The sequence below is a fragment of the Chiloscyllium punctatum genome, chromosome 45, assembly GCF_047496795.1.
Source record: "Chiloscyllium punctatum isolate Juve2018m chromosome 45, sChiPun1.3, whole genome shotgun sequence".
In the NCBI taxonomy this organism is placed as follows: domain Eukaryota; kingdom Metazoa; phylum Chordata; class Chondrichthyes; order Orectolobiformes; family Hemiscylliidae; genus Chiloscyllium; species Chiloscyllium punctatum.
In genome coordinates this window covers 13,877,685-13,893,164 of record NC_092783.1, presented here as the reverse complement: position 1 = coordinate 13,893,164, position 15,480 = coordinate 13,877,685, and positions in this window count along the sequence as shown.

The window sequence follows — 15,480 nt, the reverse complement described above, 5'->3', positions numbered from 1 at the left end:
ATTCTCTGCCGTCCCTTGATTAATTTTGACCCACCCTCTGTTACCGTCAACACTCAGCACTTCACCTTTGACCTCCCGGTACAACTTTTGATCTGCCCATAATCATGTTTAACGTTATTGGTGTAGCTATTGATCAATCCTGTATGGTTAGCTTCTATGATCTTCCTCAGTTAGCCTGCCTTTGTTAACTTTCACTGCCCTAAACTGATCTGATTGCACTAATGCCTTCTCTCCCCTGGACCACAAATCTCCCTATCTACACAATCAAAGCTGCTCCTACTCAGTCCAAATCCATCAGGAGGATTACCATTCCTGCTGCAGGACACCATTAAACACTCATAAATTTGAAAGTAGGAGTTCCCTGTTTGCTGCACTTTAATTTCAAAGTTACAATTCAGTCTTGTGAAGCAGTGTGTGAATGAGTATGCATGAGGTGCAAATGTATTATAAGTTCCCACCCCTTGCTGTCAGGAAGCACAATCTGCTCTCAAACCAGCAGCAACTTTAGAACCATCTCTTGCCCAGTTTTCAGGAAACTGTTATTACCGCTTCCTGCTCAGTGAAGTGCTCTTGATCAACTTGTTCCCCATTCCCAGGGGTTTCACAAGATTCTGGCCATTATCTGTAAAGCAGGTTTAAATGTCTAATTTAATTGAATTTCTACATGAAAGGAGGCCCAGAAACAACAAAGTTGGAAAATGGTTTCTTGATTTTTCCCTCTGATATATGATATTCTTCACTCAGTAAATCACAGCCCTATGGTGTTGTATGTTTATGCGTAACGTTCTTTAAAAGGTTGTTTAAATAAATTCTTTCACTGGCCTTTGACTCATCACATTGTTTTGCATGCAGTAAGCTACCTGGGGGGACGTTTCTGTGTGTAACACAATAGAAGCCAAAACATAGATTAAATGCATATTCAAACTTGTTCCTTTTGCAGAATGATTTTCCACTAAGAGAAAGAGGAACTTTTAATCTGATCAAGTGTAATTTATCAGAGAACCTGCTCTCTTTTGAGGACTGTGGTCTTGTTCCATTTCACACAGTGTATTATTCAGATGTTAAAATGTGTCTCTGGACAATTTACCCATTCCTTTAATACCAAAGTATCTTCTGTTTTTTTTCTCGATGAATCTGTATGTTTTTTTGGAAGGATTCTCTCTGAGTGGCCCAGCCAGATTTCTCGCTGTATCTTGCTAAAGATGCTTCATGAACTACCTCTCCTACACCAATAGCATTTCTCACAGCTGACTCTATCCCAATCTTACCATGATTGGTTGCCAGGACAACCCACCACACAAACAAACTTACACGGGATATTCACCAAAATCTCAGCATCCCTTGTGCCCACTCCATCTTTGAAATGCCACTGTACACCCTGACAAGCATTGATTTATAATTACAGCTGTAAACAGTACAGCAACTACAAAGCCACACTGCTCACAGCACAAAGCCATCTCTTCCTTGCTCATACAACCCCATTGTCTCACCCTAGTCACTGTGTAACCACCAGGCCACACCGTCTACCTGTCCTTAGCTATATTCCATTTAATGCCCTCTCTCTCAGTCATTTGTACTCCTTACCCAATGCCCGTTGAATGCCCGGAACCTGTCCTTGTCCATTCAAAGAACTTCACCTTCAGGGAAACAATTGGACCATTCCACAGAACAAAAGAACAAAAAATATTACAAAACAGGAACAGGCCCTTCGCCTGCACCGATCCAGATCCTCTATCTAAACCTGTCACCTATTTTCCAAGGATCTGTATCCCTCTGCTCCCTGCCCATTCATGTATCTGTCTAGATACATCTTAAATGACGCTATCATGCCTGCCTCTATGACCTCCACTGACAACACATTCCAGGCACCCATCATCCTCTGCAGAAAGAGCACATGAGCACTTACTGACAGCTGGCTAAAAGGGAGCAGAAGAAAATAAACAGGCTGCAGTTCACTCCCAGGTTCTGAACTGAATCCTAACATTGACAGTAAATAATAGTGTTCAGCACCCAGTTACCATCTGCTGGAAGTGGGTGTCATCAGATCCTGTCTGCTTTGTCATGTGTGATGCAGCTGAGGTCTATCATATACAAGGAGAGCTTCCCCAACTCAATGTTTCCTCATCCTTCTCCTTGGGTGACTACTCCAGTTCTTCCAGTTCTTCACATCGCTTTGTAGCCTGCTACAACTCTACAGGACACCACAAGCCAGGATGATGTGGTACCATGTGAAGATGAAGGTGCCATGTCAGCTGATTGACCAATGCATTACACAAAGAGGGAGCGCCTGCTGCACTCTGACCCCTTTCCATCTCAGACCCACATCAACTATTCCACTTGTCATAGTATTCATTACAGTCCATCGTTATACTTATAGGACAACAGCAGTGACCCCTTATCCCTTGGAAGTTTCACAAATGATTGTGGCCAGCATTTGCCTCCTTTTGAGTCATTGTCATTAACTTCTGTATCACTGAGATGACAATGTTAGTTTCACTAGCACCAATGCCATGGTACAGTCTATCTTTGATCAACGTTTGACACATCAGTACGTTCAGTCTGCATGCATTGCATACGTGCAAAGAAATGTTTGCAATTGTGATGTAGCTAAAGTTTGAAAACAGATGCCTCATGTATTGCTCCATTAATGACTTAACATCCAGCAAATATGGCTCCTGTATATTCACTCATCAAACTGACACTGAAACTGACACACCCTGGCCTTTGTCCCAGTCAATTTCTGTTGGATTTTGTATCTAAGACAATGACAAGTGATGACATGGAATGCAACTCACAGTCAACACTGTCAGCACCGGGCTCTGTATAGTCACCAGGTACCCACCCCCATAGCCTGTGTGCTTCCTTTTCACTATACCCCAACAAACCATTTCCAACAATCCACCCCCCATTTGGAGACCTATCACATTGACCTGTGCCTCCAACTGTCCTCCCTATTCTACAAATGCCAACACTGCACCTTAATGATACCCACCACAGTCCTCTGCCTGCTCCCTGTGGAGGCCCTGATGGTGATCACTGCAATAACCTTCCCTTCCAGACTCTACTATGTCCTTTAAGACAGTCTCACCCACTCTCCCACAATATACCTCCTCACATCACTGTCCGTGTTATATCTCCACAAATGCCTCTGTTTTCCCCCCAGTAACCTTGCCCCCCCCTTCCCCCGCCCACCCCTTTTCAGAGTGATCTTCCTGCTACCCTTTTTGTACTCTCCTAAAATATTAATGGACAGATCCCCAGAGCTGTCTTTGCCCCAGACATTTGTCCAGTTTCAACAAGCAGCCCTAGACATGACTGACCAGACCCTGCCCACTGTGTTTGCTGATGGTATATTATATCTCTGACTGTTGCTACTGGCTATATAGGACTGACCTTGGACTATGTATGGACTGTGCCTCTGACAGACAATATCAGGACTCTTGGCAGACTGCTCTTCCCCATTGACTGTTCCTGACATGGCCATTTCGTTGGTGAACATGCAGCGTGTTTGCCACGTAGGCAGCTGGCACAGATTCTAGGTGTTAGACTGATGTCTCAGTGTTCCATACAGCAAGCTAAACATTTCCCTCACTGCAGACAAATCCGTATGGACAAGCAGCCTGTCCATGTGTCGATATCTAAAGCGTACCTCAACATGACAGTGCTGAGAGTCTTTAGTCTCTGTCTGAAGCTTCAATGTGCTAACAGGCCACAGCATGACAAGGCAGGGTATGGATGCTGTGAGCACGTAGGTAGGCATTAAGTAGGTGAGCGCTAAGAGAGGAAGTAAGGAGACCTGAGATGCAGCCTGGTCCAATCCGGGAGTTGGGAACCTATCCATGCTCATGGAGTAACCCTGCTGCAGCCTTTCAACACTGGCTGCTGTGTGTCCTGCAATACAATTCTGTACTTCCTGAGTGGCCCGAGTGTGTATTGGAGAGAGGCCATGATGTTGTGAGGGGTTGGCAAAGGTTGGGTGCCAATGACAATGGGCATATGTGACCCTGCCTGTGGATCATACCCTGAGATGCCGATGACCCTCAGGCTGCTTGCACCCAGTGGCGAACTGAAATCACCAGATACCTGCTCAAATTTCCTCATCAAGATCTCTCAATGTCCAGCTTGTGGTTAAATAGGAAGCTGAATATTAATGAAGTGAGTTGCGGTATTAATTTGGCACTTAACAAACAATATCCACCCTTAATTGTCAACTCACCGCTGGCTAGCAAGAAACTCACCTTGCCGCTCAGCAGAGATAGAAAAGATCCAGCAAGATGTTCCTGACATGGGAGAGACCCCATTGAACTCCTGCACTGATTCTGTCACAAATCCTGCCATAGCCAATGTCACTCAGACCTCTGTGGGATCCTCCCTAAGGAATCTTATTTCTGGTGAATGAACACAACTTGAGGACAATTTATTTTTCAAATAGTGGCCTTAGGTTATGACTGGATTTCCCTTTTTTTAAGTGAACTTGAACTCAGTAATAAGAAGTAAATGGTCAGAGTAGGGTACTAGCCAAATGGGCTGGTCTTTTGTTGATTTAACCAAGAAAATTGTCATTGGGTCTGCTTAATATCAATAATTAACTCCTCATTTTCCAACAGGTTTGAATTAAAATTCATTTTAAAAAGAGTGATGTGCACAATATGTTACACATATTTCTAGTTGCAGTCATAGAGTCATAGAGATGTGCAGGACGGAAACAGACCTTTCGGTCCAACACGTCCATGCTGACCAGATATCCCAACCCAATCTAGTCCCACCTGCCAGCACCTGGCCCATATCCCTTCCTATTCATATACCCATCCAAATGCCCTTTAAATGTTGCAATTATACCAGCCGCCACCACATCCTCTGGGAGCTCATTCCATACATGTACCACCCTCTGTGTGAAAACGTTGCACCTTAGGTCTCTTTTATATCTTTCCCCTCTCACCCTAAACCTATGCCCTCTAGTTCTGGACTCCTGACCCCATGGAAAAGACTTTATCTATTTATCCTATCCATGTCTCTCATAATTTTGTAAACCTCTATAAGGTCACCCCTCATCCTCCGATGCTCCAGGGAAAATAGCCCCAGCCTGTTCAGCCTCTCCCGATAGCTCAAATCCTCCAACCCTGGCAACATCCTTGTAAATCTTTTCTGAACACTTTCAAGTTTCACAACATCTTTCCGATAGGAAGGAGACCAGAATTGCATGCAATATTCTAACAGTAGCCGAACCAATGTCTTGTACAGCCACAACATGACCTCCCAACTCCTGTACTCAATACTCTGACCAATAAAGGAAAGCATATCAAGCACCTTCTTCACTATCCTATCTACCTGCGGCTCCACTTTCAAGGAGCTATGAACCTGCACTCCCTAGGACCTTGCCATTAAGTGTATAAGTCCTGCTAAGATTTGCTTAACCAAATTGCAGCACCTCGCATTCATCTGAATTAAACTCCATCTGCCACTTCTCAGCCCATTGGCCCATCTGGTAAAGATTCTGTTGTAATCTGAGTTAACCCTCTTCGCCGTCCACTACACTTCCAATTTTGGTGTCATCTGCAAACTGACAAACTGTACTTCTGATGTTCCCATCCAAATCATTAATGTAAATGACGAAAAGTAAAGGAACCAGCACATATCCTTATGACACTCCACTGGTCACAGGTCTCCAGTCTGAAAAACAACCCTCCACCATCACCCTCTGTCTTCTACCTTTGAGCCAGTTCTGTATCCAAATGGCTAGTTTTCCCTTTATTCCGTGAGATCTAACCTTGCTAATCAGTCTCCCATGGGGAACCTTGTCGAACGCCTTACTGAAGCCCATATAGATCACATCTACCACTCTGCCCTCATCAATCCTCTTTGCTCCTTCTTCAAAAAACTCAATCAAGTTTGTGAGACATGATTTCCCACGCATAAAGCCATGTTGACTATCCCTAATCAGTCTTTGCCTTTCCAAATACATGTACATCCTGTCCCTCAGGATTCCCTCCAACAACTTGCCCACCACCAATGTCAGGCTCACTGGTCTATAGTTCCCTGACTTGTCTTTACTGCCCTTCTTAAACACTGGCACCATGTTAGCAAACCTCCAGTCTTCCGGCACCTCACCTGTGACTATCGAAGATACAAATATCTCAGCAAAAGGCCCAGCAATCACTTCTCTAGCTTCCCACAGAGTTCTCGAGTACACCTGATCAGGTCCTGGGGATTTATCCACCTTTATGCATTTCAAGACATCCAGCACTGCCTCCTTTGTAATATGGAAATTTTACAAGGTGTCACCATCTATTTCCCTACAGTCTATATCTTCCATATCCTTTTCCACAGTAATACTGATGCAAAATACTCATTTAGTCTCTCCCCCATTTTCTGTGGCTCCACACAAAGGCCCTTGCTGATCTTTGAGGGGCCCTATTCTCTTCCTAGTTAACCTTTTGTCCTTAATGTATTTGTGAAAACGCTTTGGATTCTCCTTAATTCTATTTGCTAAAGCTATCTCATGTCCCCTTTTTGCCCTCCTGATTTCTCTCTTAAGTATACTCCTACTTCCTTTATGCTCTGCTAAGGATTCACTCGATTTAACCTTACATATGCTTCCTTCTTTTTCTTAACCAAGCCCTCAATTTCTTTAGTCATCCAGCATTCCTTATACCTACCAGCCTTTCCTTTCACCCTGACAGGAATATACCTTCTCTGGATTCTTGTTGTCTCATTTCTGAAGGCTTCCCATTTTCCAGCCGTCCCTTTTCCTGCAAACATCTGCCTCCAATCAGCTTTTGAAGGTTCTTACCTAATACCGTCAAAATTGGCCTTTCTCCAATTTAGAACTTCGACTTTTAGATCTAGCCTATCCCTTTCCATAACCGTTTTAAATCTTATAGAATTATGGTCGCTAGCCCCAAAGTGCTCTCCCACCTCAATCACCTGCCCTGCCTTATTTCCCAAGAGTAGGTCAAGTTTTGCACTTTCTGTAGTAGGTACATCCATATACTGAATCAGAAAATTTTCTTGTACACACTTAACAAATCCTCTCCATCTAAATCCTTAATACAATGGCATCCCAGTCTATGTTTGGAATGTTAAAATCCCCGACCATAACCACCCTATTATTCTTACAGATATCTGACATCTCCTTACAAGTTTGTTTCTCAATTTCCCTCTGACTATTAGGAAGTCTATAATACAATCCCAATAAGGTGATCATCCCTTTCTTATTTCTCAGTTCCACCCAAATAACCTCCCTGGATGTATTTCCAGGAATATCCTCCCTCAGCACAGCTGTAATGCTATCCCTTATCAAAAATGCCACTCCCTCTCCTCTCTTGCCTCCCTTTCTATCCTTCCTGTAGCATTTGTATCCTGGAACATTAAGCTGCCAGTCCTGCCTATCCTTGAGCCAAGTTTCTGTAACTGCTATGATATCTCAATCCCATGTTCTTAACCATGCCCTGAGTTCATCTGCCTTCCCCGTTAGGCCCCTTGCATTGAAATAAATGCAATTTAACTTATTAGTCCTACCTTGTCCCTGCCTGCCCTGACTGTTTGACTCTCTTCTGTTCTCAACTGTACCCATCTCAGATTGATGTCTTTCCTCACTATCTCCCTGGGTTCCATCCCCCCCACCTTACTAGTTTAAATCCTCCCGAGCAGTTCTAGCAAATTTCCCTGCTCGTATATTAGTCCCCTTCCAATTTAGGTCCTTCTTGTACAGGTCACTTCTACCCGAAAAGAGATTTCAATGATCCAAAAATGTGAATCCTTCTTCCATACACCAGCTCCTCAGCCATGCATTCATCTGCTCTATCCTCCTATTCCTGCGCTCATTAGCTCGTAGCACCAGGAGTAATCCAGATATTACTATTCTCGAGGATCTCCTTTTTAAATTCCTGTCTTAACTCTTTGTAATCTCTCTTCATAACCTCAACCTTCTCCCTTTCTATATCATTGGTTCCAATATGGATAATGACCTCTTGCTGGCCCCTCTCCCCTATGAGAGCATTCTGCACTCTCTCTGAGACATCCTTGATCCTGGCACCAGGGAAGCAACACACCATTCTGATTTTTCCTTGCTGGCCACAGAAATGTCTGTCTGTACCTCGGACTAGAGTGTCCCCTAATACAATTGATCTCTTGGAAGCCGACATACCCCTCGTTGCATTCGAGCCAGTCTCAATACCAGAAACTTGGCTGTTCGTACTACGTTCCCCTGAGAATCCATCACCCTCTACATTTTCCAAAACAGCATACCTGTTTGAAATGGGTATAGCCACAAAAGACTCCTGCACAAGCTGCCTACCTTTCTTACGTTTCCTGGAGTTAACCCATCTATGTGACTGTATCTGAGACATCCCCCCCTTAATTGCCATCCGTCTCATTCCATTGCTGTTGCAAGTTCCTCATTGCTCCTAACTGTCTCTCCAACTGATCCATTTGATCGGATAAGATTCACAACCAACAGCATTTATGGCAGATATAATCCACAGTAACCCTTAAACTCTCTTTAAACTCCCACATCTGACAAGTAGGACATATCACTCTACTAAAGGCTATTTTTGCTCCTTCACAATCTACAGACCCATTATTCCTCTACAAACACTACCCCAGGTTAAATTAATAGTTATGGCTTATATTTTAAGTTTAATCAAGAGACGTATCTCCAAAAACATATAATCAAGCAAGAACCCACTCTACTCACTACTGCAGACTCTCTGTAGGCCACAGTGAAAACAACAATTAACCTATCTGATTCTGCGCTGTGAACTTTGCCCAACAGTTCTTCCAAGAACAGTTGTGAATTTCACTGTTTGTTAATTTTCCCAGAAGCACTCTGATGTCTAGCGATACATGAATTCAAACAGCAAAGGCAGTGTCAGTATCTCTCTCTCTTTCTCCTGCACTGACCTCACCATGTGCTTCCTTTGTCTGTTCTCCTCCCTTTTAAAACTGCTGTTGTTTTGACTTCTTTTTCCAAAGTTCCAAAACAATGCAACAGCATATAAAACAGTAATTGCTTTCGAGGAAATCACCTCCAGCACCTAAAATACCTCAAAAAAGCAGCAGCTTTTACAGCCAATAATTTTTTCCGTCCTCCATCTTGGATTACCCAGAATCCTTGCCATCAAGGATGGCAGTAGTCTCAGGTTCAAATGGGCTGTACTTGGTGTGCATGAGAGTGAGTGTCTGTGTTGGAGCTGGGTTAGTGATGAGTCAAAAATGGTGGTTGTTGCAGTGCCAGGACTCGCAGGATACATAGGTTTCAGTAAAGTCAGAATTCATGAGAATCAAACCATACTCACTGTGGTAGAATAGCTCGCATGTGATGCAATCAAATCAGTCAATAATCGGCAAGGATGTGATTTCAAAGTGAGATATCAGACAGTTACTTGTTATGAAGATGTACCTTTAAGCGAGTTAAAAGCTCGCAGAACTACCTGACAGCACCAAGCATTCTGAATAAGATACAATGTAACATGTGGTCCAGTAGCTGGTTGCCTGGAGACAAAAACAAATTTGAATTAGGCCAATCAGTTTAAATTATGCCCCCAAAATATAACCAAACTCCAATCCAGTTTGAATTGAGTATATTGACAATATTAAAAGCCAATGGCACAATCAATACTTTGGGGATATGAGACTGGGAAAATTGAACACTTGGGGGAAAAGTGCCGAAAGACCAATAGATGTATACTGCTAGTCAGAACTGTCTGAGACGTACCTGTCTAGAGAAGGAGTTTGCACAGAGAAAAACATCAACACCGATCTGGAGAGCAAATCTGCAAAGAGAAGATTCGACAGCTGGCTGATTTTTGAAATTTGAATTTTCAGTAAATCTTAATCGGGGGCTTTATCAGACTAGTACATAGAACATAGAACATAGAACAATACAGGGCAGAACAGGCCCTTCGGCCCTCAATGTTGCGCCGACCTGTCAAGTAATCTAAGCCCATCACCCTAGACTATTGCATCATCCATATGCTTATCCAAGGACTGTTTAAATGCCCCTAATGTAGCTGAGTTAACTACATTGGCAGGCAGGGAACTCCATGCCCTTACCACTCTCTGAGTAAAGAACCTGCCTCTGACAGCTGTCATAAATCTGTCACCTCTCAATTTGCAGCTATGCCCCCTTGTACAAGCATCATCCTCGGAAAAAGACTCTCACTGCCCACCCTATCTAATCCTTTGATCTGTACTATAGAATGGAAAGTAAAAGATAGGTTAGAGGAAGGAGTTGTAAATAGTTGTTAGTTAATTATTCACTGCTATACTTTAAGGAATTAAGTTGTTAATTTGTACTTTAAATAGTTCTTGTCCTCTCGAATTTTCACAGATTTACTGCACGGGGTAAATCTTTTGTTTACCCTGTGTTGTAACAACTGAGATGGTTGAGTGTGACACGATGAGTGGATTACCTACCTCTAAAACCAAGATATTCCTCTTGGTCTATACATTAAAACAGTAGATTGGGAAATTGAAGAGATTCTCAAGATTAATCTGTTATACTTTGACCAGAGCTAGTGTGAACAGCTGCAATCAGCCACTGCTGAAGATGGATAACTACAAGAAAATTATTATCCAGAGATGGTCTAACAGTGTTAAAGGAGTACCCAAGAAACTTTGTTCATGTTGGCCTTACACAGAGGAACTTGGAACATCCTATCAAGTCATTTTTAAAGCCAAACAAGCTCTAAAACATTTTGCCAAGATATCTTGCCTGTGTTACATCAGAGTATATATGAAGATTGAATGTATAAACAGTTGGCACATGAGTTTGTGTACTGGTCAGGGATGAATCAGGATATTCAACAATTTGTGAATTTATGTGAGAGATGTCAAGCATATCGTATTAATGAATCAATTAAATGAATCATATCAAATCCAGCAGATGAGTGAGCCTTTAAATTAACACAATATTCAATTTACTCCTTGGATGGAAATAACAATAGACCCATACACAATGCAGGGACAGATTATATCCTTGTTAACAGATTTGATCTCTGAACTCCCCATGGTTTAACAATTTAGCAACACAACAAGTGCTACTGTATATGACACAATGAGGACTGTTTTCACTTTACTCCTTGGGTATATTACACCAGTTTATTCAGATTGAGGCTGTCAACAGAATGTAGTATGCTGCAAACCATTTCATAACCTGCACATGAAAGGAAATGACCTATATCACAATAGCTATCAGAGCTGAAACAGTCTGGCAGAATGGATGTTACACACAGAGTGGATGTAACCAATGTTCATTCAGTGTCCAGTACTAAAATAAGATTCTCACATTGTTTTGCATTATGTTTTCATGCAATACCAATGGAGAAAGGATTACCAAGCCCAGCATAATTTCAAGTCGAAAAGTATAGCGCTCGAAAAGACACAGCAGGACAGCAGCATCCAATGAGCAGGAGAGTCAATGTTTCGGGCATAAGCTCTTCATCGGAAATGTGGAAGGGTGAAGGGAGCTGAGAGATAAATGGTGGGGTGGGGGTGGGGATGGGGCTATGGGGAAGGTATTTGGAATGGCGATACGTAGATGCAGGTAGAAGGTGACTATGAAAGGTCGGTGGGGAGGGTGGAGCAGATCGATAGGAAGGAAGATGGACAGGTAGGACAGGTTAAGGAAGCGGTGCTGAGTTGAAGGGTTAGATCCGGGATGAGGTGGGGGGTGGGGAGAAATGACTTTGCACAGCAACCAATTATCTGACCATTATGAGACACAGGGCATTTATTCTCCTTGATCTTTGAAGAAGAAAGTGCTACACAATGAGCAAGTAGTTAGAGAACCATCAAAACTGTGCATTGGGCAGAGAGTGTGAGTTAGAAATTCAAATACTTTAATACCAGCAAGTGCTTCTACAACATACATCCAGCTCAGACCATAGGCAATCTTTATTGATCGTGGCGCTACATTGAAGTGGAACAGGAGCCAACTCAAATCAATCAGTATAAAACAGAAATCATGCACAAACAGAGTGAGGAAAAACACTCCAACAATAACCCTTGTGTGGCAATGTTAAGTACCAGCAACCACAGAAAGTCAACCAAGTTGTCAAACAAGTTCAACAGAAAACAATGTAAACCTTTCCAAACAGAAAACGAGGAATTGTCAAAGCTTCAAAACATAACATTAAAGATTGTCATGTTAATCTTATAAAATCTGTATAAATATCAAACTGACATAATGAGCTTGTGTACAGATGTTTAAGTTCATTTGGGAGCAGTCTTCTTATCTTTGAAGAAAGGGAGGTGTGTTATGTCTAATGGTCAGTATGTCATAAACACAGAAAGTGCTGAAGAAACCCAACAGGTCTGGATGAATCTGTGCAGAGAGAAACAGAGTTAACATTTTTAGTCTGATATGGCTCTTCTCAAAACTGAAAGAAGTTGGAAAAATTGAGGCATTTTATATTTTGACAGAGTCAGAGGAGGAAAGAGTGAAACAGATGCCCAGTGCAAAAGACAAAGTGGCTGTTAATTGTGGTGAAAGATAAATTGAGATTTATGTGGATGTAAGTTGAGGTGTGAAAGCAAGAAAATAGGTCCTATCTGCTGATAGCAAAGCAAACAAGACAAGGCCATAAGACAAGGCCATACAGTGGGTGGGGAGGAAGGGAGAAGAGAGAGTGAAGATGTAAGATGAATAGATGGATGACATCATGCTGTCAGTCTCTGTAATTGTTGAACTCAGCATTGAGTTCTAGGGGGCGTAAAGTGTCAAAGTGGAAAATGGGGTGTTGTTCCTTGACCTTGCATTGTGCTTCGTTGCAACATCGCAGCAGGGCCCAGAAATTTTAGCATGGGAACAGGGAGGTTTATTGCAATAGCAAGCAACTGGAAGGTTGCATCATTGTTATGCACAGTTTGTGTAAGTGGGTATTGCAGATGTTGGAGATCAGAGTCAAGGTTAGAGTGGTGCTGGAAAAGCACAGCAGGCCAGCCAGCATCCGAGGAGCAGGAATGCACAGTTTGCATTTTGTCTTGTCAGTGTAAAGGAGACCCCTGTGAACAGACTTGTCAGTTTGACTTTAAGAGACACATTCATAATATCGCTGCATATTACCTGAGGGTAAAATGGAATTATACCACATCTTATCTTAGATCACCTGAAATGTAATATTCTACTGGAGGTATGACTCTATGTTCTAAATTAATAGCTTATTATAGGTGTAGTGGGCAGCAAAGAAGATTACCTTAGAGTACAATGGGATCTTGATCATATGGGCCAATGGGCTGAGAAGTGGCAGATGGAGTTTAATTTAGACAAATGTGAGGTGATGCATTTTGGAAAGGCAAATCAGGGCAAGACTTATACATTTGATGCTAAGGTGTCAGTGAACAAAGAGACCTTGGAGTGCAGGTTCATAGTTCTTTGAAAGTGGAGTCGCAGGTAGATAGGATAGTGAAGAAGGTGTTTGATATGCTTTCCTTTATTGGTCAGTGCATTGAGTATAGGAATTGGGAAGTCATGTTGCAGCCATACAGGACATTGGTTAGGCCACTTTTGCAATACTGCATGTAATTCTGGTCTCCCTCCAATGGGAAGGATGTTGTGAAACTTGAAAGGGTTCAGAAAAGATTTACAAGGATGTTGCCAGGGTTGAGGGTTTGAGCTATCGAGAGAGGATGAATAGGCTGGGGCTGTTTTCCCTAGAGCATTGGAGGTTGAGAGGTGACCATATAGAGGTTTATAAGATCATGAGGGGCATGGATAGAGTTAATAGAAAAGGGGGAGTCCAAAACTAGAGGGCATAGGTTTAAGGTGAGAGGGGAAAGATATAAAAGGGACCTAAGGGGCAATGTTTTCATGCAGAGAGTGGTGCATGTATGGAATGAGCTGCCAGAGGAAGTGGTGGAGGCTGGTACAATTACAACACTTAAAAGGCATCTGGATAGGTATATGAATAGGAGGCAAATAAAGGGACATGGGCCAAATGCTCGCAAATGGGACTAGATTTATTTAGGATATCTGGTCGGCATGAATGAATTGGACTGAAGGGTCTGTTTCTGTGCTGTACATCTCTGTAACTCTATGACTCTATGGTCCAGACTATAATGTGCTTGAGGAATGTAATGATTATACATAATAGTTGTAATAAATGTCATTTAGGTTCTTCAGTACCACAATAACCACTCCCAGTGTGTTATGTTACAGGAGATAAATTAATACATCAGATAAAACACCTTGGTGGAGGCAAACTCACACCATATTACTGGTACTCCTATTTACATCTGACAGTTTTCTGGGGCAGACTGGAATTCAAGGCAAGGACATTTAATAAACTGTTGCCTCGTAAGTTAAAGAGGAGGTCCTGTCAGCTGGCTGTTTGTTTTACTGACCCACATTTCTTGTCAATGTTGGAATCTCAACTGGTTACACTAAACGTTGCCAATAATATCTACTGAACAAAGATCTAGCAAAGGCAGAGAAGTCGAGAGGTTTGTGGAGGAAATTCCAAGTCTTTAGGATCAAGCAACAGAAAGAACAGACACCCCCAATGGCCTTGGAGGGTGATGGAGGAGAACAGGATGCACAAGAAGCAGAATGAAAACATTCCTGATGAAGAGCTTATGCCTGAAACATTGACTCTCCTATTTCTCATATTGACTCTCCTATTCCTCGGACGCTGCCTGACCTGCTGTGCTTTTCCAGCACCACACTTTTCAACTCTGAATCTCCTCATTTTCTCCTCAAAACCGAGTATGTCCACTTGATTTGTGTTGTTGTATGACTGAGAAAAAAGAAACACATTTAAATCCAAGACTTCCTACTTTGGAAACCTTAGATTTTGGTCATCAGGGCAGAAGCACAAAAGGAAACAGAGTTGTCCCAGATGCAGGGAAGGAAAAACCAAATGAATGTCGCTCATGATCCTTTATCCAATCTTTGTCAATCAGTTTTTCATGGAATTTTCAAGAACTGAAAAGAATTTCAGTCAATCAATGCACAAAATGAAATGAAACTCCACAGACCTAATAGGCCCTTGGTTTGATTTCAATTGTTGATGAATTAACTGATCTCAAGCAGAACTTGGGTTACAGTTTAGTCATTGGGTTATGTGTTACTATGAAATGGAATATCAGCCTTGTGTGTGCTGCTGTATTGTGCTTAAAGATGTTGCCTAACCTCAAGAATAGTACCAAAAGACATTGTGTCGGCTGGTACATGAATTCCTCTCACTCGGATGAGGTACCAGTGGGCACCCAACTTTCTTAGAGAATCGTCCTCGCAGGAATATGCATCTTCAAGAGAAGCAGTCAATCTTCTCCCTGCCCTTTAACCCAGAACATCATGCTAGAATGGTTTTGGGCAGGACTCCATCCATTTCATTTGCCTTCTGGTGGAGAAGTGCCTCAGCCTGGGCTGAGACCAAAAACCCTACACATAAAAAAAAAACTATGGGCAAGAAGCCATATCTTAAACATAGTTTGGAACATGCTGTGCCACCTACCAGGGCACTAAATTGCTTCAAAATT